Genomic DNA, 21,934 nt, shown 5'->3' on the forward strand with positions numbered 1-21,934 from the left:
CCAACCCCTTAATAATCCTATATGTTTCGATAAGATCCCCTCTCATCCTTCTAAATTCCAGTGTATACAAGCCTAGTCGCTTGATGCAAGTTAAATATCCCATCTATATCTTCGAACCAATATATATGGATGAGGAAAGGATTGGTATCCCGTGTGATGACATACAGTATATAGTGCAAGTTAAATGGGAATATATATAATATATATATTCACATGGGATACCCATCCTATCCTGCCAATATATAACCCATCTATATAAATGAGATGGGATAGGTATCCCATGTGAAAATATTTAAATGTATCGTCCCATTTAACTTGCACGATAGCTGTATGGTTGCAGAAAGATATTGGGAGTGCAAGCTGGAAAGACTGCTTCCTTGCCGTTGCTCTAACAGTGTGAGCGTGAGGACGAGTGTCCAGGGTGGAGGAGCTTGTCTGTAACGCGGGGCTCAAGGACATCACCGTGCGGAGGAGCCATAAGGCAACCGCAACAGCAGGAAGAACGCCCCCTTCCCTTCCCCTCCTTGTGCTGCTCGTCTGTTTTGTTGCTGAACCGACTTCACCGGACGAGGAGCCTGTGAGTCTCTCTCTCTCTCTCTCTCTCTCTCAGTTGCTGCAGGTACTAAAGCTGTATGTAACCCCGTGCACTGTATTTGTTCATATTACCGCTGAAGGCAAGCACGGGAATGGTGCGGTTATTTGTTATTAAAGGAAGACCAATCCTTCTGCTGTGATATTTTTAATAATCCTTCTTCGTAGTGGTTTGTTTACGACAGTTAAATTGTAAGCTGCATTCAGTGAGTCGTTTTGCATTTCTCTGTAAATAGGTAGTATAACAAGTTGTAATGTATTTGCCTACAAGGTACATTGGAATTTGTTCTAAGACCCAAGGTCTGTCCAGTTAGGTTTTATAGGTTGGTCTGTTTGTTTTTTCTTGAACGTTATACCGTGCTGGAGTTGGAAAGGCGACTATTGTGTTTTGCATCCACTTGTTAGACTCCAAATCAATCCCAAAGCCAATCTTTCCAAAGTTAGTGTGCCATTGCCCTGGTGTCTCGCAAGCTGGCCTTGAAGCATAAAGACACTGCATGCCACTTGTACAATCGTGCATGCGATTTGCCCACGAACGAGGTCTTTTATGGGATTGATATATAGTTTGTACAGAAACATTTCACGTCCTCTGTAGCCCTTTCGGCATTTGCTATCACTGTGTAAGCGGGAACAAGATTTGTCTGGCGTGGCAACACAGGTCGATAGGGTAGGTACATTCCCCTTCATCAGTATAGAAGTTGGAATGTGATGTTACAGGTGTACAAGACGGTGGTAAGACTGCTTTTGGACTATTGTATTCAGTGTTGGTATCGTGGCGATAGTCAAGTCAAGTCAAGTCAATTTTATTTGTATAGCACATTTAAAAACAACCCACGTTGACCAAAGTGCTGTACATCTGATTAGGTACTAAGGAAAAAAAAAAGAAATATACAGTAGCACGCAAACAGTTCACAGCGCCTCCTCAATGAACCTCAAACGCTAGAGAGTAGAAATAGATAGGGAGGATGTTGTCAAGCTAGAAAGAGTGCAGAGAAGATTCACAAGGATGTCGCTAGGACTCAAGGGCCTGAGCTATAGGGAGAGGTTGAACAGGATAGAACTTTTTTTTTGGCTTGCAGGAGGCCGAGGGGTGATCTTGCAGAAGATCATGAGGGGAATAGATAGGGTGAATGCAATCTTATAGAAACTTACAAAATTCTTAAGGGGTTGGACAGGCTGGATGCAGGAAGATTGTTCCCGATGTTGGGGAAGTCCAGAACAAGGGGGTCACAGTTTAAGGATAAGGGGGAAGTCTTTTAGGACCGAGATGAGAAAGTTTTTTTTCACACAGAGTGGTGAATCTGTGGAATTCTCTGCCACAGAAGGTAGTTGAGGCCAGTTCATTGGCTATATTTAAGAGGGAGTTAGATGTGGCCCTTGTGGCTAAAGGGATCAGGGGGTATGGAGAGAAGGCAGGTACAGGTTACTGAGCTGGATGATCAGCCATGATCATATTGAATGGCGGTGCAGGCTCGAAGGGCCGAATGGCCTACTCCTGCACCTATTTTCTATGTTTCTATGTTTCTATGAGCCAGGTTGGGGGAGGACATAGGTTTAAGATGAGAGAAGTAAGATTTAATAGGAACCCGAGGGGCAACTTTTTCACGCAGAGGGTGGTGGGTATATGGAATGAGCTGCTGGAAAAGGTAGTGAAGTCAGGTATTATAACAACATTTAAAAGATATTTGGATAGGAAAGGTTTAGAGGGATTGTGTAGGAAGGATCCTGGTTTATACTGAAGATAGACACAAAATGCTGGAGTAACTAACCAGATCAGGCAGCATCTCTGGAGAAAAGGAATATGTAATGTTTCGGGTTGGAGCCCTTCTTCAGTCTAAAGAAGGGTTCCATCCTGAAATGTCACCTATTAGCTTTTTCCAGAGACGCTGCCCGACCCGCTAAGTTACTCCAGCATTATTTGTGCCTATCTAAGGTTTTGAGGGATATGGGGCAAACGTTGTGCCTAGTATAGATGGGGCATCTTGGTTTGTATGGGCAAGTTGTGCTGAAGGGCCTGTTTCCATGCTGTATGACTGTATGACTCCCAATGGACTTAGAAGTCATGGGGAAGCTTCATGGAAGATGCCAGCAGCCATCAGCCCAAGCATTAGACAACTCCAGCTGTCCAGGCTGTTGCCATGCATGTGGAGAGCAGAATCCCGGTGGACTTAGGATTCACAAATTGAAGATTGATTTCTGTCTTCCATTGGTAGATTTATCATTCAGACTATTTTAAGTCCTTTTAAATGGCATGCAACTTGAATAGTATGTTCTGTCCCCTGTCCCACCTCAACACCAGCTCAAAATATGCTTGGCTTAGGATTTGGCACCTGAATACTTGTACATGTGGAGGGGTACAGTGGTATAGCTGATAAAGATCTGGCCTCACAGCAGCAGGTTCTTGGGTTCGATCCTGATCTCGGGTGTTGACTTGTGTGAGATTTGCACGTTCTCCCTTTGACCATGTGGGTTTCCTCTCGCATCCCAAAGATGTGCGGGTTTGTATGTTAATTGGCTTCTGTAAGGTGCCCCGAAGGTGTTGGGAGTGGGTGAGAAAGTGGGATAATGTAGAACTAGTGTGAACGGGTAGTCAACGGCTGGCCTGGACTCAGCGGGCTGAAGGACCTGTTTCCATGTTGTATATTTAAACTAAACTATTGATGAACTTGGCATCAAGATATTGTGGGGTTTTTTTCTTGCAAAAAGATAGCATTGTTTTCACTCTACAACTTTGGAGAAGCAGGTTCAGCCAGCAAGAGTTTTATTGAGTTTGCATCTGCAACAAAGAAGGAGATTCGAACAAGACATCCCCCGAGCAGTGCCACTCACTTGCTCATCTGTGATTTGGCAAAAGTTCATAATTTCACTCCCAACTCCTCTTATCCCCAAGCTCCTCTGAATAATATGAAATCTGCTACACCACCCTATAACAGAAACTCCACCTTTTTTGTTTAACGTCCAACGACTAATACTTGCAATTCCACAGTGAATCTTAAAACTCAACAAACAAACAAAGCATCCATGATGGATGCCAGATTCTGGCAACTCAACAGAGGGTTTGCGTGAAGTCAAAATCCTATCATTAAGTCTACAATATCCTCTTAATATATAAAAAACTAATTAATAATAAATTCCTTTATTCGTCCCACACCGGGGAAATTTACAGTGTTACAGCAGCAAAGTGGATAGCAGTAGAGCAAGAGATCATTCATTATAAATCAAAGATACATAAATTGTCATCAGTTTTCTGTGTGTTCTTAGCTGTTATTGTTGACTCTTCTGCTGGGAACAGTGCTGGTTGTGCAGTCTCACAGCAGCGGGAAGAAAGGACCTCCTATATCTCTCCTTCATGCACTTGGGGTGAAGGTGTCTGTCACTGAAGGAGCTACTCAGTGCAGTGATAGTGTCCTGCATGGGGTGGGAGTCGTTGTCCAGCAGCGATGTTAGTTTTGCCATCATCCTCCTCTCTCCCACTGCCTGCACTGAGTCGAGGGGGCAACCCAGGACAGAGCTGGCCTTCCTGACCAGCTTGTCAAGTCTCTTCCCTTCCGCCGCTGAGATGCTGCAGCTCCAGCAGACCACTCCATAGAAAATGGCCAATGCAACCACCATGTTGTAAAAGGTCCTTAGGAGTGCCTCCTGCACTCCAAGGGACCTGAGTCTCCTTAGCAGATAAAGTCTGCTCTGACCCTTTCTGTATAGCGCATCGGTGTTTTCAGTCCAGTCCAGTTTATTGTTGAGGTAGACACCCAGGTACTTATAAGAATCCACCCTCTCGATGTCCATTCCCTGGATGTTCACCGGTGTCGGGGGGACTTGGCTGCGCCTGCGGAAATCTACCACCATCTCCCTGGTTTTCCCCACGTTGATCCGGAGGCAGTTCCGCTGGCACCAGTCCACAAACTCCTTGATCAGTTCTCTGTACGTCCTGTCCTCGTCGCCCATGATGAGGCTGACGATGGCAGAGTTGTCAGAGAACTTCTGTAGATAGGAGTCTGCGGAGCTGTGCCTGAAGTCCGCAGTGTACAGGGTGAACAAGAATGGCGCTAGCACTGTTCCTTGCGGAACCCCAGTGCTGCAGACCACCCTGTCCAAGACCAGGTCCTTTGTCCTCACATACTGTGGTCATTTGGTGAGGTAGTCCAGAATCCAGGATGTGAGGTGGTGAGCTTGCCCACCAGAAGCCCCGGCTGGATGGTGTTGAATGCACTGGAGAAATCAAAGAAAATGATTCTCTCATTGGGGTCATTACTGAAATTGACCACTGTTTATTGCAGAATTGGCCCAACAGTCCCCTTTTCCCATTAGCCTTCTCCCATTATAGGTCATCAGCTTGATTTGGTTGCTAGTCCTCTTGTTATTGACCTAGGAGGCTGTGAAATCAGATCTTACTCGATAACAGGATTTAGAATTGGACTGAGTCCTTTTAATCATTGTTCTGGTCAAAGTGCCTTTCTTCATTACAGAGTTAAAGGGTATTTTAAATAAAAAGAGAATTCCCTTATTTCCACTCTGCCCTTGCCTGTGAAGCAAGTAAGACAATGGCTGTTTTGGGACAAGAGCTAAATGTTCACACTTGGCTTCTCGTGAACCATAAAACTGAATAGCTTGGCAGTCAGATCGTGGTGAAAAATGAGAATGCTCATCACAGGAATCCACCTGAGGGACAACTTTTTCACACAGTGGGTGGTGGGTATGTGGAACAAGCTGCTGGAGGAGGTAGTTGAGGCAGCTACTACGACCCCATTTAAAACATTTACACAGGTACATGGATAGCAAAGGCTTAGAGAGATGTGTAGGAAGGAACTACAGATGCTAGTTTCAACCAAAGACAGACACAAAAAGCTCGAGTAACTTTTCAGTCTGAAAAGGGATTTCGACCCAAAACGTCATCCATTCCTTCTCTCCAGAGATGCTGCCTGTCCTGCTTAGTTACTTCAGTTTTTTGCACCTATCATAGGATTTGAGAGATATGGGCCAAACACGGGCAGGTAGGGCGAGGGTAAATGGGGCATCTTGACCAGCTTGTGCAAGTTGGGCCGAAGGGCCTGTCCCATGCTTTGATTCCATGATTATGACCATGAAGCTCATATCCCACTTATTTTCCTGAAACTCATTCTGACACATGCCCATTAAGAATTCCTGATTCTTCTACCTGCATCAGGAGTAATTTATAGCTCAAAACCAGCACTAACAGCACTAAATACTATTCCTAAAGTCGTCCTGAAGGTGCCTGAAAATTTGAAATAACACTAGAAAATCCTGGAAATACGTTTTCATTTGTGATAGGAGCAGAATTAGGCCATTCAGCCCATCGTTTACTCCACCATTCTATTATGGCTGATCTGTCTCTCCCTCCTAACCCCATTCTCCTGCCTTCTCCCCATAACCCCTCACACCCGTACTAATCAAGAATCTATCTATAAGAAAATAACTGCAGATGCTGGTACAAATCGATTTATTCACAAAATGCTGGAGTAACTCAGCAGGTCAGGCAGCATCTCGGGAGAGAAGGAATGGATGATGTTTCGGGTCGAGACCCTTCTTCAGACTGAATCTATCTATCTCTGCCTTGAAAATATCCATTGACTTGGCCTACACAGTCTTCTCTGACAATGTGTTCCACAGATTTGCCACCATCTGACAAAAGAAATTCCTCCTCATCTCCTTCCTAAAGGAACGCCCTTTAATTCTGAGGTTATGATCTCTTGTCTTAAAGAGCCTGAAGACTGTAACAGCCCTCTGGTTTCCAGTACTGCAGCCAGCAGCAAAGGTTTCATTCAGGTAATTAAATGAGCATCAAGGACTCTCACCACCCACGCCATGCTCTCATTTCACCCCTGCCATCGGGAAGAGGCTAAAGGAGTTGAAAAACCATGCCATTGAATATCAAGAATGCATTTCTTCCCCCTCCACAATATGTCTGAAGAAGGGTCCTGACCCAAAATGTCACCTAACCATTAGAACCCTTGGAAGGGAGATGAGGTAGAATTACTTTAGTCAGAGGATGCGGCACGGTAGCGCAGCGGTAGAGTTGCTGCTTTACAGCGAATGCAGCTCCGGAGACTCAGGTTCGATCCTGACTACGGGTGCTGCACTGTAAGGAGTTTGTACGTTCTCCCCGTGACCTGCGTGCGTTTTCTCCGAGATCTTCGGTTTCCTCCCACACTCCAATGACGTACAGGTATGTAGGTTAATTGGTTGGGTAAATGTAAAAATTGTCCCTAGTGGGTGTAGGATAGTGTTAATGTACGGGGATCATTGGGCGGCACGGACTTGGTGGGCCGAAAAGGCCTGTTTCCGGCTGTATATATATGATATGATATGATATGATGAACCTGTGAAATTAATTGCCAGTCAGCTGTGGAGACCAAGTCAATGGATATTTTTAAGGTGAAGATTGACAGATTCTTCATTAGTAAGGGTGTCAGAATCAGAATAACCTTTATTGTCATCCAAAAAAACAAGTCTTTTGGATGAAATTCTGTTACCCGTCAAAGGTTTATGCGGAGAAGGCAATGGTGGAGTAGACGATGGGCCAAATGGCCTAATGGCCTAATTCTGCTCCTATAACCTTTGAACATGAGCTTATGAACTCTCCATGTTATCTTGAGATGTTGCCTGACCTGCTGATCGACTTCTGCACTCTATGTCTTCTTTTATAAACCAGCATTTGCAGTTCCTTGTTACTATCAAGGGCTCATGGTTAGAGTCTCTACTATGAGAGCCATCATCTGGATAGTTTATGGATCAGATGTTATTTGCCTGTCATCAGCCTGTGTGTGAATGTTGTCCAGGTCTTCCAGGCTCGAGCTGCTTCATTTGCTGCGGAATTGTGAATGGAATTGAACACGATGCAATTTTTAATGAGCATCTCCACGTCAGAGTTAATGATGGACGGTAGGTGACTGAGGAAGCAGTTACAGATGATTGTATCTCAGCGTATTTATCATCTGGATTATCCATCAGACATTAGAAGTATAATTTATATTGGTAATTAATTTCAACTGCTTAAGTTCTTCATGCATTCACAACAGCCAAAACTGCGTGACACACAGCCCTGTAACAATTCATTTAAAATTATCCATATTATTTTAACCCTATATATTGATTCCATGATCTGTATTGTATTAAGACACTTTAAAATATTTGTCCGTGCTTTTGTGGGCTAAGCAATACTGTGATAACTTTGAGACTGAAATACTTTAACTATTTTTGGGGTGAAATTCTTCTGGAATGTAATGAGAATTTAATGAGCTACTATCCATTGATGGTCTGTTCACAGCCAAAATGATATTAATTTCCATTCTCGTGAATGCAAGAGTGCAAATCGATTGATGTGCAGGTGAAGTGGGAGCAGACGGACACCAATGATGTGCAGATCCAAGAGACTGCAGGTGCTGGAATTTTGAGGAAAACACAAAGTGCTGGAGGAACTCAGCGTGTTAGGCAGCATCAGAGGAGAGAATTGGCAGGCGAGGTTTTGGGACGGGACCCTTCTTCAGACCAAATGTGGTAGATAGCTGGACGAGAGAGATGAGGGCAGGACAAAGCCTGGCGAATGATAGGTGGATACAAATAAGGGGGGGGGGGTGTTGATTTGCAGACGGGTGGAGTAAGTGATAAAGGCTACAGATGAAAAGGAGGAATGAATGTCAGATAAGGAAAGGAAAGGAGGAGTGAAATGTAAAGCTGGGGAGAGGGCTGAGACAGGGCCGTCTTAACGCATGGGCCTGATGGGCACTTGCCCGGGGCCCCACGAGCATAGGGGCTCCATGCTGATCTGTGTATGTTAAGTGACTTGCAATAAATAAATACTGCTTTAAAAATGCAGGTTCAATAAGTGCTTTTTTCGCAACATTTTCCATGCCTAAGTGCTTCTCACAGCGATCTGTTTCGCAACAATTAGCTCCCTAAATGCTTTGCTTTTCCATCCCTAAGTGCTTCTCACAGCGATCTGTAAGTGCTTTTCGCAACAATGTAGCACCCTAAGTCCATCGCTAAGTGCTTTTCGGTAAGTGCTTTTCGCCGGCACAACAGGGGGGGGGCTGGTAGGGAAAGGGGGTGGGGGAGAGTAACAGTGGGGGCGACGGGGAGGGTGGGAGGAGGAGAGAGTGGGGGTGAGTAGTTGTCGTAGGGGCCCCAGTACACTGCTTTGCCCGGGGCCCATAATGCTGTAAAAACGGCCCTGGGCTGAGAGTGGAGAGGACAGGAGGGAGGAGAAAGGGAAATGGGAGGGATGGGAGATAAGCGTACGAAGGTGGGGAAAGGAGCAAAGTGACTGATGGGGTTGGGAAATGGTGAGAGAAATGGGGGCGCACCGGGTTGGGGATGAGAAAGAAAGATGGATAGGGGGGTTATTACCTGGTTGAAGAATTCAATGTTCACACCATTGGGCTGTAAGTTACCCAAGCAGAATACAAGGTGCTGTTCCTCCAGTTTGCCTGCAGTCCAGCAGTGGAGGAGAGCCAGGACAGAGAGATAAGTATGGGAAGGGGAGTTTTATGGTTTGCAACCAGGAGATCCAGTCGGCCTTGGTGGACAAAACTCAAGTCTTCAGTGAAATGGTCTCCACATGGTCTCACCAATCTAAAAGAGGCGAGATCGGCCATATATAATGTGCACTAGGCACGGAGAGATATAATGTCGAAGAGGGAAAGTGGGAACAGAATGAGTAGAGTGAGATGTAACATGCAGATGGGGAGTTTGACCAGAAGGACACTGGTGGGATGTAATGCGCAGAGGTATTGAAAGGAAATGTAATGAAAAATAACGACGTAGTGACCGTAGAGTAGGGTTAAAAATCTACATGATTTAGTTATTGTTTATCACAATTCGTTGCAATTTCTTGTGGTCTTGTATGGAGCTATTCCCAAACAGGGCTGTCCCAATAAAATGCTTTCTATGGCACATCTGTAGAAATTGGTGAGAGTTGCTGGGGACATGCCACACTTCCTCAGCCTTCTAAGGAAGTAAAGGCTTTGGTAAGCTTTCTTGGCCATTGCTTCGACGTGGCTGGTCCAGGACAAATTGTGGTGATATTTATGGCTAGGAACTTGAAGCTGAGGAGCACCCCTACTTTGTCACCATCAGTGTATGTACTCTTTAGCTTCCTGAAGTCAATCACTATCCCCTTTGTCTTGCTGACATTAAGGGAGAGGTTGTTGTCTTGGCACCAGGTTACGAGGGTCTCAATCTCCTTTTTGTACTCCCATGTTTTATGCTTCTGCTTCCCAGTAAATGACATTGCTCGTGGCAGCATTAGGTAACAGAGTAAAAAAAATACCAGTCAACTGTCCCAAACTCTGAAGAGAGATTTATTTATTTTTTCTCCCCAAGGGTGAATTAGAACATCCATAACATTTAAATATCAGCTTTGATGATCACTGAAATTGCAGAAAGGAGCCAATTCAAGTTTCCTGAGGTTTGCACTGTTTTGGTTCTTGCAGATTCCTTTATCACATGGTTGCTCCGAAGCTAGAGTGAAAAGTGACGGGTAACTTGCTATTTGATTGTGGCGTTTCTAACTCTTTTCATCAAATTAAATGCTGCCTTCGTTGACTTCGATGGGAAGTTAAATAGTCTTTCATAAAGTCCTTTGGTTAGGAATTTAGTTAAGCTTTTTAGTTTAGAGCTACAACGTGGAAACAGGCCCTTTGGCCCACCGAGCCCACATCGACCGGCGATCCCCACATACAAACACTAAGCTAAACGCACTAAGGACAATTTACAATTCTACTGAAGCCAATTAACTACAAACCTGTACGTCTTGGGATTCCCCCTGGCATCTTGATCCACACTGCTGGGTATGGTGGAAATGATATATCATGGAAATCTACATCACATTTAAAAAAATATGCTGCACAGTTGGAATAAATCTTTCATAATCATCCGAGAAGACAATTTAATATCACATTTGACAGACAACGTCTTCAAGAGTGCAGAACGCTAAGTACTACACTTTAATGTCAAGCTGGATTAAGTGCTCAAGTTTATGAAATGGGATTTGAGCTCAGAACCTTTCTGCTCCAGAGTGAAAGTGCAGCCAATAAACCAGTCAAACCCAGTGATTAGTGAGACTTAAATCACAACTTAATTGCAGGAAGGCATCATCAATCACTGTTGCTCAGACTGCACTACGATCTTTGCACCATTCTGCTGTTTTGCATCTATCATTATATTTATTATTACATCTATCATTATCATGTAAATTGTTTACTCTGTGAGCTTCAAGCGAAGAAGGAAATTCATTGCACCCTGTTGAATATGATAATCGTCTCATCTGAATCAGAGTCTGAATCTTCATCATGCTCATTGGTGGAAAATATAGGTGTCAATTAATTACTGAACAAGACAGGTAGACTAGTTTATATTTCCTCTGCTCTTCCAGGAATGGATATTTTCAACAGGTTTTCTCTCGTTAAAAAAAAAGTATTGCAGATACTAGATATCTCAAATAAGTAAAAATGCTGGAAAATCTCAAGCATAGTTTTGCAACAGCAACCATCAGGCTCTTGAACACTACACAACACAAACCTCAGCAACTATGAACTTCTGCATGTCTTTGGTTGCTCTGGGGACATCATTTTTTTGCACTAGTATTACGGTTATTAATTCATTGATTTTTAAAATGATTATATTTATCTGCGCGTATTGCATTTACAGGCTTGCCCAGCTGGTGCGAGTAAGAATTTCATTGTCCTGTCATCAGTCCAAATGACAATGAAACATTTTTTATTCCTGACTCAATTCGTCAAAGAGAAATGGAAGCAATGTTTCAGGCCAATGACCTTTAACCTGAGTGTTGGAAGACTTCTGAATTCTCTAGCTACCTTGAGAAGACGATGGTGGTTTGTGAGGAACTGCACTTTAGTCTTTACTTTAAAGATACAGCACAGATAGTCTTTACTTTAGGATGCCGTCCTGCGGCCCACCGAGTCTGTGTCGACCAGTGATCACCCCATACAGTAACACTATCCTACACACTAGGAGTAATTTACTTTTTTTTTAACCAAAGCCATTTAACCTGCAAACCTGTACATCTTTGGTGTGTGCGAGGAAACCAGTGCACCCGGAGAAAACCCACGCGGTCACAGGAAGAGCGTACAAACTCCGTCCAGACAGCACCCACAGTCAGGATCAATCCCAGGTCTCTGGTGCTGTAAGACCGCAGCTCTACCGCTGTGCCACTGTGCCGCCCCACTGTGCAGTTGTAGAGCCATAGTACAGAAATAGGCTCTTTGTCCCATCACATCCTTTCCCACCTTTTTGACCATCTGCACTAATCCCATTTGCCCGCATTAGGACTTTATCATTTTACACCTTCCCGATTTCGGCATTTGTCAAAATGCTTCTTAAACGTGGTCATTGTATCTTATCCCACCACCTCTTCCACCAGCGTGTTCCAAATATCTGGTCGGCACGGTGGTGTAGTGGTAGAGCTACTGCTTTACAGCTCCAGAGACCCGGGTTCGATCTTAACCACGGGTGTTTGTATGAAGTTTATACGTTCTTCCCGTGACCAGTGTGGGTTTTCTCCGAGATCTTCAGTTTCCTCCCATACACCAAAGACGTACAGTTTTGTATGTTAATTGGCTTGGTATAAATGTAAAGTTGTCCCTAGTGTGTGTAGGGTAGTGTTAATGTGCGGGGAACGCTGGTTGGCGGTGACTCGGTTGACCAAAGGGCCTGTTTCTGCACTGTATGTCTAAATTTAAATATATATATATATATCAAACTGTAAGAAAGTCATTCATCAGATCACCTTTTAAAGTCCTTTCCTTCACCTGAAATCTATGCCCTATTGTTTTGATATCCCTCCCACAGAAATGTGCACACTTGGTACTGCTAACTAAGAGGTTCTGGATTCTGACATTCTTTAAGGTCAGTCAGTGTTTGACTAGGTCACCACAGACGGTAATTGTGATTGCACTGTTTTGTAATAACCAACCATGGTCACATACAGGTTAGACTATGTACTCTTCCTAAAATATATCAGAAAACCTGTTGGGCTTTTATAAAAATCTAACAGCTTCATGGTCGTTTTACCATTACCCATGTCTTGCCACATTGTTTGAACTGAATTCAAGTTCAATGGCTGCAATTAAGGTCACATACTTTAGAAATAAAAGAAGACACAGAATGCTGGAGTAGTTCAGTGGGTCAGGCAGCATTTCAGGAGAAGTGTACGATTCAGGTTGGGACACTTCTTCAGCCAGATTGTGGGGGTGAGGTTGGGGGGGAGGGGGAGGCAAGATAAAGCTGGAAGAGAGATGGGGCAGGCCAAAGCCCAGCAGGTAATAAGACAGCACAAGGATGGTTGGACAAAAGCCAGAAATGGAAAGACCGAAGGTGTGAGACAAAATAATTTGAGAGTTGTGAATTGTGAAGCTAGATGGAGGAGTCTGGGTGGAAGGGGAGAAGGAGGGGAGAGATAGATGCACCTCAAAGTGGGGCACAAGGAAGAGGTGGGGGATGAAGGGCAGGGATTAAGACATATTATCTGCCAAGCTTTTTCTTGCCCCTCCTCTCTTAGAGATTTCTTCCCCTGCTCCTCCCCCCCACCATTATATAGAAGAAAGGTTCTGACCCGAAATGTCGCCTGTCCATGTTCTCCTGAGATGTGCAAGAATACATTGCAGATGCTGGTTTATACCGAAGATAGACACAAAATGCTGGAGTAACTCAACGGGTCAGACAGTATCTCTAGAGAAAAGGAATAGGTGGAAAGGAAAAGGAAAACGTCACCTATTCCTTTCCTCCAGAGATGCTCCCTCTGTTGTTCCCGATGTTGGGGGAGCCCACGGACAGGGGCCACAGTTTATGATTAAGGGGTAGGCCATTTAGAACTGAGATGAAGAAACACTTTTTCACCCAGAGAGTTGTGAATTTGTGGAATTCTCTGCCTCAGAAGGCAGTGGAGGCCGATTCACTGGATCCATTCAAAAGCTCTCAGGGCTAGCGGAATCAAGGGGTATGGGGAAAAGGCAGGAATGGGGTCCTGATTGTGGATGATCAGCTATGATCATATTGAATAGCGGTGCTGGCTAAATGGCCAAATAGCCTACTCCTGCACCTATTTTCTATCCCGCTGAACTACTCCAGTGCTCCATGTCTTATTTTGCAGTACCTTTTCTCTGCTTGAGAAACAAGTCAATTAATATAACCACCAAATTGCCATAACCAACATTTTTATCACATTTGTGCTCTGCATACATGATGAATTATTTTGTAGTACAGACACTCTGGTTACAAGAGCAACAATCATTCTTTATACAGAGATATCCAGGAAGCAACAGTGCCTACCTAATTTGTTCCACTGCAATGTTGCAGAAGATGACCTGCACCATGAAAACCTGAGGGAACCAGATCATTTGATCCCTCAAGCCTATATATATAAATCGCTAAAGGTCCAATTTAACAGAGTACCCTAAAGGCAACCCCTGTGCAGGAACAAAATGGAAAGGCCAGGAGGAGTTGGTGTTCGAAGTAACGGGAGATTTATTAAAACTGGCGTGCACCAGGAGACCAATCAAAGCTGATCTCCCAAGTTTGACTTTAGCATGATTTTTATATTCTCAGATGCCAAGATTACTCAGAACCTTAATAGTAAAATGAGGTCTTAATTACAGAAACTAGACCAACAATAAAACAAGGTCTTGCACAGAAACTTGACAAACAGTAAAATTAGGTCTTGCACAGACTGGAACTCAGGAAGACTTAATTAGGTGGCAAGCAGAATGAGTTGATTATCCACAATTCTGACTTCGTTTTTACAGTAGATCCAATTTTCTGTTACAATGATGGATGTACACTATCACATTAACAATGAAGTTCCTGAACCTTGGGTGTCGTCACTGCAGCATTCCATGTCTCTACCATTAGCCTTTGTCTGCAGTTCCCTGTCATTACATTAACACAATCCACATCCCGATTTAGTAATTATTAGCCCTCACTATTCTTTACCCGACAACACCCTGTGACAAAACAATACTTCATCCCAACTGCACCAAACTATGTGTTGAGATTTGTGTGCACAAGTAAACTCAGAGATACAGCGTGGAAACAGGCCCTTCGGCCCACCGAGTCTGCACCGACCAGTGCTCAACACAAACGTTAACACTACTGTACACACACTAGTGACAATTTGGAGTGTAGGAGGAAACCATGTACGTCTTTGGAGTGTAGGAGGAAACCGAAGATCTCGGAGAAAACCCACACAGGTCACAGGGAGAACGTACAAGCTCTGTACCTACAAGCACCTGAACCTGGGTCTCTGGCACTGTAAGGCAGTAGCTCTACCACTATGCCACCATGTTTTGTAGAGTCAGAGCGATGGCAGTGGGAGGAGAGGGACGACGTGTTTGCATGTCAACGTATCTGTGGAGTGTGCTTCAGGAGGCCCTGCTGCATCTGGGGGTATTGACAATGTCGCCTGGCCAAGCCAACCCCTGCAACTCTAACTCAACGCCACCATCAGGACAATGGGACAAGTTGAGTCTTTATATTTTTAACAACTTTAATACTTGAAGGATACAAGTTGGCACCAGAACTGTGGCAACTCTTGTGTGCTGTATGTTTAATCTATCGTTCCTATACTCTATTACTTAAGTGGTGATTGTGATTAGTATAGTAAGATTTTACTGAATTGTATGCAAAAAAAGAATTTCACTGCACCTAGGTATATGTAACAATAAAATACCATTGAACCATTCAGCTGTTAATAGGATTTTGGTTCATCCTGAATCTTATTATTCCCAATATAAACCCTAATAATTCCCATGTGATCCTACATATCTCATTGAGATCTCATTCTTCTCACCACCACTGAGCCCAGGATGTACAATTCCTTGTCCCAATAACTTAGACAAGACACGCTGGTATATACAAATAAGTGACCGACTTAAGAATAAATTCTATGCTTTTTGCCCCTCTAGGCACACTTGCATTCCAAGACGTACTATATAATTCCACAATTTTTCAATGTGGTGTACATGAACAGACTCTTAGGAGTACTTGGTACATATTAAAAGTATAAACTCTCACTTCAATGGAAACCATTCCATTGAAATGTATAATAGAGAATAGGCAGTGTGGCAAGTGGGGAGGAGAGAGGCCAAGCTGAGAATGGTAACCTATCTTCCCTATCTTTTCTGGTTTCATTTCACATTCTCAAACATCACTGCCGTTCATCTACCAATGTTTGCCAATGATGCCGGTGGTTATCTTGTCCTCTGCTACTTCAATAGATCCTTTCAACAACTAAGACCATGCAAGGATTATTGTGCAAAGGGTGCGGCTCATGCCCAGTTCTAATGAAAGGTCTTTAGCTCACATTAATACCATTTCTCATTCCCAGATCATCAAAGCTGATATTTAAACGGTTATGGAATGTTCTAATTCGCCCTTGTGGAGAAAAATAAAATAATCTTTCATCAGAGTATTTTTTTTAACTTTGTTACCTAATGCTGCCACGGGCAATGCCACTTACTGGGAAGCAGAAGCACAAAACATGGGAGTACAAAAAGGAGATTGAGACCCTCGTAACCTGGTGCCAAGACAACAACCTCCCCCTTAATGTCAGCAAGACAAAGGGGGTAGTGATTGGCTTCAGGAAGCTAAACAGTACATACACTGATGGTGCCAAAGTAGGGGTGCTCCTCAGCTTCAAGTTCCTCACTGTATCTCGCCGTAAATATCACCACAATTAGTCCTGAACCAACCACGTCGAAGCAATGGCCAAGAAAGCTCACCAAAGCCTTTACTTCCTTAGAAGGCTTAGGAAGTGCGGCATGTTCCCAGCAACTCTCACCAATTTCTGCAGATGTGCCATAGAAAGCATTTTATTGGGGCAGCCCTGTTTGGGAATAGCTCCATCCAATACCTCAAGAAATTGCAACGAATTGTGGATGCAGTCCAGACCATCACACAAGCCGACCTCCCTTCCATTGACTCTATTGAAACCTCGTGTTGCCTTGGCAAGGCCATCAGCATAATCAAGGACCATTCTCACCCCGGTCACTCTATTTTCTCCCCTTACCTATCGGACAAGAGGTACAGAAGTTTGAAAACTCATACCTCCACATTCAGGGACAGTTTCTTTCCAGCTGAACCATCCTTTCATCAGCTAAAGTGCAATCCTGACCACCCATCTACCCAATTGGAGGACTTTTGAACTATCTTTAATCAGACCTTATCTTGCATGAAATGTTATGTCTTTTATCTTTTATCTGTGCACTGTGGATGTCTTGTATAGTCTTTTCTTTGACTGGATAGCACAAAAACAAAAGCCTTTCACTGTACACGTGAGAACAATAACTAAACCATGTAGATTTTTAACCCTGCTCTACGGTCACTACGTCGTTATTTTTCATTGCATTTCCTTTCAATACCTCTGCACATTACATCCCACCAGTGTCCTTCTGGTCAAACTCCCCATCTGCATGTTACATCTCACTATACTCATCCTGCTTCCACTTTCCCTCTTCGACATTATATCTCTCCATGCCAAGTGCAGATTATATATGGCCGATCTCACCTCTTTTAGATTGGTGAGACCATGTGGAGACCATTTCACTGAAGACTTGGGTTTTGTCCACTAAGGCCTACTGGATTTCCCGGTTGCAAACCATTATAACTCCCCTTCCCATACTTATCTCTCTGTCCTGGCTCTCCTCCACTGCTGGACTGCAGGCAAACTGGAGGAACAGCACCTTGTATTCTGCTTGGGTAACTTACAGCCCAATGGTGTGAACATTGAATTCTTCAACTTCAGGTAATAGACAATGGACAATAGGTGCAGGAGGAGGCCATTCGGCCCTTTGAGCCAGCACCACCATTCAATGTGATCATGGCTGATCATTCTCAATCAGTACCCCGTTCCTGCCTTCTCCCCATACCCCCTGACTCCGCTATCCTTAAGAGCTCTATCTAGCTCTCTCTTGAAAGCATTCAGAGAATTGTCTTCTGAGGCAGAGAATTCCACAGATTTACAACTCTCTGACTGAAAAAGTTTTTCCTCATCTCCGTTCTAAATGGCCTACCCCTTATTCTTAAACTGTGGCCCCTGGTTCTGGACTCCCCCAACATTGGGAACATGTTTCCTGCCTCTAACGTGTCCAACACCTTAATAATCTTATATGTTTCAAGAAGATCCCCCTTCATCCTTCTAAATTCCAGTGTATACAAGCCTAGTCGCTCCAGTCTTTCAACATACGACAGTCCCGCCATTCCGTCATCCAAGTCATTAATGTATATTGTAAATAGCTGCGGTCCCAGCACCGAGCCTTGTGGTACCCCACTCAACACTGCCTGCCATTCTGAAAGGGACCCATTTTCCCCACTCATTGCTTTCTGTCTGCCAATCAATTTTCTTTCCATGTCAGTACCCTACCCCCAATACCATGTGCTCTAATTTTGCCCACTAATCTCCTATGTGGAACCTTGTCGAAGGCTTTCTGAAAGTCAAGGTACACCACATCCACCGTCTCTCCCCTGACAATTTTCCTAGTTACATCCTTAAAAAATTCCAGAAGATTAGTCAAGCATGATTTCCCCTTCGTAAATCCATGCTGACTCGGAACGATCCTGTTACTGCTATCCAAATGCTCCGCAATTTTGTCTTTTATAATTGACTCATTTTATAATTGCAATAACCCCCCTATCCCACTTTCTTTCTCATCCCCAACCCGGTGCGCCCCCATTTCTATCACCATTTCCCAATACCATCAGTCACCTTGTTCCTTTCCCTACCTTCATACGCTTATCTCCCATCCCTCCCATTTCCCTTTCTCCCTCCTGTCCTCTCCACACTCAGCCCTCTCCCCAGCTTTACATTTCACTCCTCCTTTCCTTATCTGACGTCCTTTTGCTCTTTTTCATCTGTCGCCTTTATCACTTACTCCACCCGTCTGCAATTCAACTCCCCCCCTTATTTGTATCAACCTATCATTCGCCAGGCTTTGTCCCGCCCTCATCTCTCTCGTCCAGCTATCTACCACATTTGGTCTAAAGAAAAATCCCGACACTAAACCTCACCTGCCTATTCTCTCCTCTGATGCTGCCTGACATGCTTAGTTCCTCCAGCACTTTGTGTTTTCATCAAAATTCCAGCATCTGCAGTTCCTTGGATCTGCACATCATTGGTGTCCGTCTGCTCCCACTTCACCTGTACATCAATCGATTTGCACTCTTGCATTCACGGGAATGGAAATTAATATCATTTTGGCTGTGAACAGACCATCAATGGATAGTAGCTCATTAAATTCTCATTACATTCCAGAAGAATTTCACCCCCAAAATAATTAAAGTATTTCAGTCTCAAAGTTATCACAGTATTGCTTAGCCCACAAAAGCACGGACAAATATATTAAAGGGATTTAATACAATACAGATCATGGAATCAATATATAGGGTTAAAATAATATGGATAATTTTAAATGAATTGTTACAGGGCTGTGTGCCACGCAGTTTTAGCTGTTGTGAATGCATGAAGAACTTAAGCAGTTGAAATTAATTACCAATATAAATTATACTTCGAATGTCTGATGGATAATCCAGATGATAAATACGCTGAGATACAATCATCTGTAACTGCTTCCTCAGTCACCTACCGTCCATCATTAACTCTGACGTGGAGATGCTCATTAAAAATTGCATCGTGTTCAATTCCATTCACAATTCTGCAGCAAATGAAGCAGCTCGAGCCTGGAAGACCTGAACAACATTCACACACAAGCTGATGACAGGCAAATAACATCTGCTCCATAAACTATCCAGACGATGGCTCTCATAGTAGAGACTCTAACCATGTGTCCTTGATAGTAACATCTCTTTTCCTTTTCTGCAGTGTATAAATGGGTCCTTTTCAACTGGTGGGAGAGTTTGCTGTCACAAGATGTGCTATCTCCCTTTAAGAGAACTCCACACATCCTGATAATAATCTGCACTTAGCAAGCAAAAATGACAAACTTCTAAAAAGCCAGAAGACTGTAACAGCCAGCAGCAAAGGTTTCATTTAGATATGAGCATTAAGGACTCTCACCACCCACGCCATGCTCTCATTTCACCCCTGCCATCAGGAAGAGGCTAAAGGAGTTGGAAAACCATGCCATTGAATATCAAGGATGCATTTCTTCCCCCTCCACAATATGTCTGAAGAAGGGTCCTGACCCAAAATGTCACCTAACCATTAGAACCCTTGGAAGGGAGATGAGGTAGAATTACTTTAGTCAGAGGATGATGAACCTGTGAAATTAATTGCCAGTCAGCTGTGGAGACCAAGTCAATGGATATTTTAAAGGTGGAGATTGACAGATTCTTCATTAGTAAGGGTGTCAGAATCAGATTAACCTTTATTGTCATCCAAAAAAACTTTTTTTTTTGACGGAATTCTGTTACCCGTCAAGGGTTTATGCGGAGAAGGCAATGGTGGAGTAGACGATGGGCCAAATGGCCTAATGGCCTAATTCTGCTCCTATAAGCTTTGAACATGAGCTTATGAACTCTCCATGTTATCTTGAGATGTTGCCTGACCTGCTGATCGACTTCTGCACTCTATGTCTTCTTTTATAAACCAGCATTTGCAGTTCCTTGTTACTATCAAGGGCTCATGGTTAGAGTCTCTACTATGAGAGCCATCATCTGGATAGTTTATGGAGCAGATGTTATTTGCCTGTAATCAGCCTGTGTGTGAATGTTGTCCAGGTCTTCCAGGCTCGAGCTGCTTCATTTGCTGCAGAATTATGAATGGAATTGAACACGATGCAATTTTTATTTTTTGAGGATATAACTAGGAAAATTGACTGGGGAGAGCCGGTGGATGTGGTGTACCTTGACTTTCAGAAAGCCTTTGACAAGGTTCCACATAGGAGATTAGTGGCCAAAAGTAGAGCACATGGTATTGGAGGTAGGGTACTGACATGGATAGAAAATTGGTAGACAGACAGAAAGCAAAGAGTGGGGATAAATGGGACCTTTTCAGAATGGCAGGCAGTGACTAGTGGGGTACCGCAAGGCTCGGTGCTGGGACCGCAGCTATTTACAATATACATTAATGACTTGGATGAAGGGATTAAAAGTACCATTAGCAAATTTGCAGATGATACAAAGCTGGGTGGTAGTGTGAACTGTGAGGAAGATGCTATGAGGTTGCAGGGTGACTTGGACAGGTTGTGTGAGTGGGCAGATGCCTGGCAGATGCAGTTTAATGTGGATAAGTGTGAGGTTATCCACTTTGGTGGTAAGAATAGGAAGGCAGAGTATTATCTGAATGGTGTCAAGTTAGGAAAAGGGGACGTACAACGAGATCAGGGTGTCTTAGTGCATCAGTCACTGAAAGGAAGCATGCAGGTACAGCAGGCAGTGAAGAAAGCCAATGGAATGTTGGCCTTCATAACAAGAGGAGTTGAGTATAGGAGCAAAGAGGTCCTTTTGCAGTTGTACAGGGCCCTAGTGAGACCGCACCTGGATTACTGTGTGTAGTTTTGGTCTCCAAATTTGAGGAAGGATATTCTTGCTATTGAGGGCATGCAGCGTAGGTTTACTAGGTTAATTCCCGGAATGGCAGGACTGTAATATGTTGAAAGACTGGAGTGACTAGGCTTGTATACACTGGAATTTAGAAGGATGAGAGGAGATCTTATCGAAACGTATAAGATTATTAAGGGGTTGGACACGTTAGAGGCAGGAAACATGTTCCCAATGTTGGGGGAGTCCAGAACAAGGGGCCACAGTTTAAGAATAAGGGGTAGGCCATGTAGAACTGAGATGAGGAAAAACTTTTTCAGTCAGAGAGTTGTGAATCTGTGGAATTCTCTGCCTCAGAAGGCAGTGGAGGCCAATTCTCGGAATGCATTCAAGAGAGAGCTAGATAGAGCTCTTAAGGATAGCGGAGTCAGGGGGTATGGGGAGAAGGCAGGAACAGGATACTGATTGAGAATGATCAGCCATGATCACATTGAATGGTGGTGCTGGCTCGAAGGGCCGAATGGCCTCCTCCTGCACCTATTGTCTATTGTCTATTGTTGTATTTGTGCTAGTACTAATGACTGCCATACAAATAAACCTGCAAAGAATAACCAGTACTTTCCGTTAATTGCTCTGTGATTAGAAGAACAAGTGATCAGAAGAGATAAAAGCTTTTGTAAACTGGGCTGATGAAATTTAGGTAAGGGTAATGCCCTTTCTTATAATTGTTTTTTGAATAATTTAACAATGAAAGTGTTATAAAGATACAGGCCTGGAAATTCTGGTGCATTGAGAATAGAAGGAGCAGCAGCAGCAGCAGCAGCAGCAGAAGAAGAAGACACTAAGTACCAGATTGATCATGAGTCCTGCTCGATAC

General features: G+C 43.7%; 1 protein-coding gene across 1 annotated transcript in view; it reads left to right on the top strand.

Moving 5' to 3' along the window:
• The first annotated feature begins 482 nt into the window (after positions 1-482).
• rab27b (RAB27B, member RAS oncogene family) overlaps positions 483-21,934 on the top strand; it is a 122,122-nt gene continuing 100,670 nt past the window's right edge. Inside the window, exon 1 of the mRNA XM_078421706.1 lies at positions 483-577. The gene's annotated coding sequence lies outside the window, so the exon portion shown is untranslated. The remainder of the gene's footprint in view (positions 578-21,934) is intronic.

Source organism: Rhinoraja longicauda, chromosome 1 (assembly GCF_053455715.1).
Source record: "Rhinoraja longicauda isolate Sanriku21f chromosome 1, sRhiLon1.1, whole genome shotgun sequence".
In the NCBI taxonomy this organism is placed as follows: Eukaryota; Metazoa; Chordata; class Chondrichthyes; order Rajiformes; family Arhynchobatidae; genus Rhinoraja; species Rhinoraja longicauda.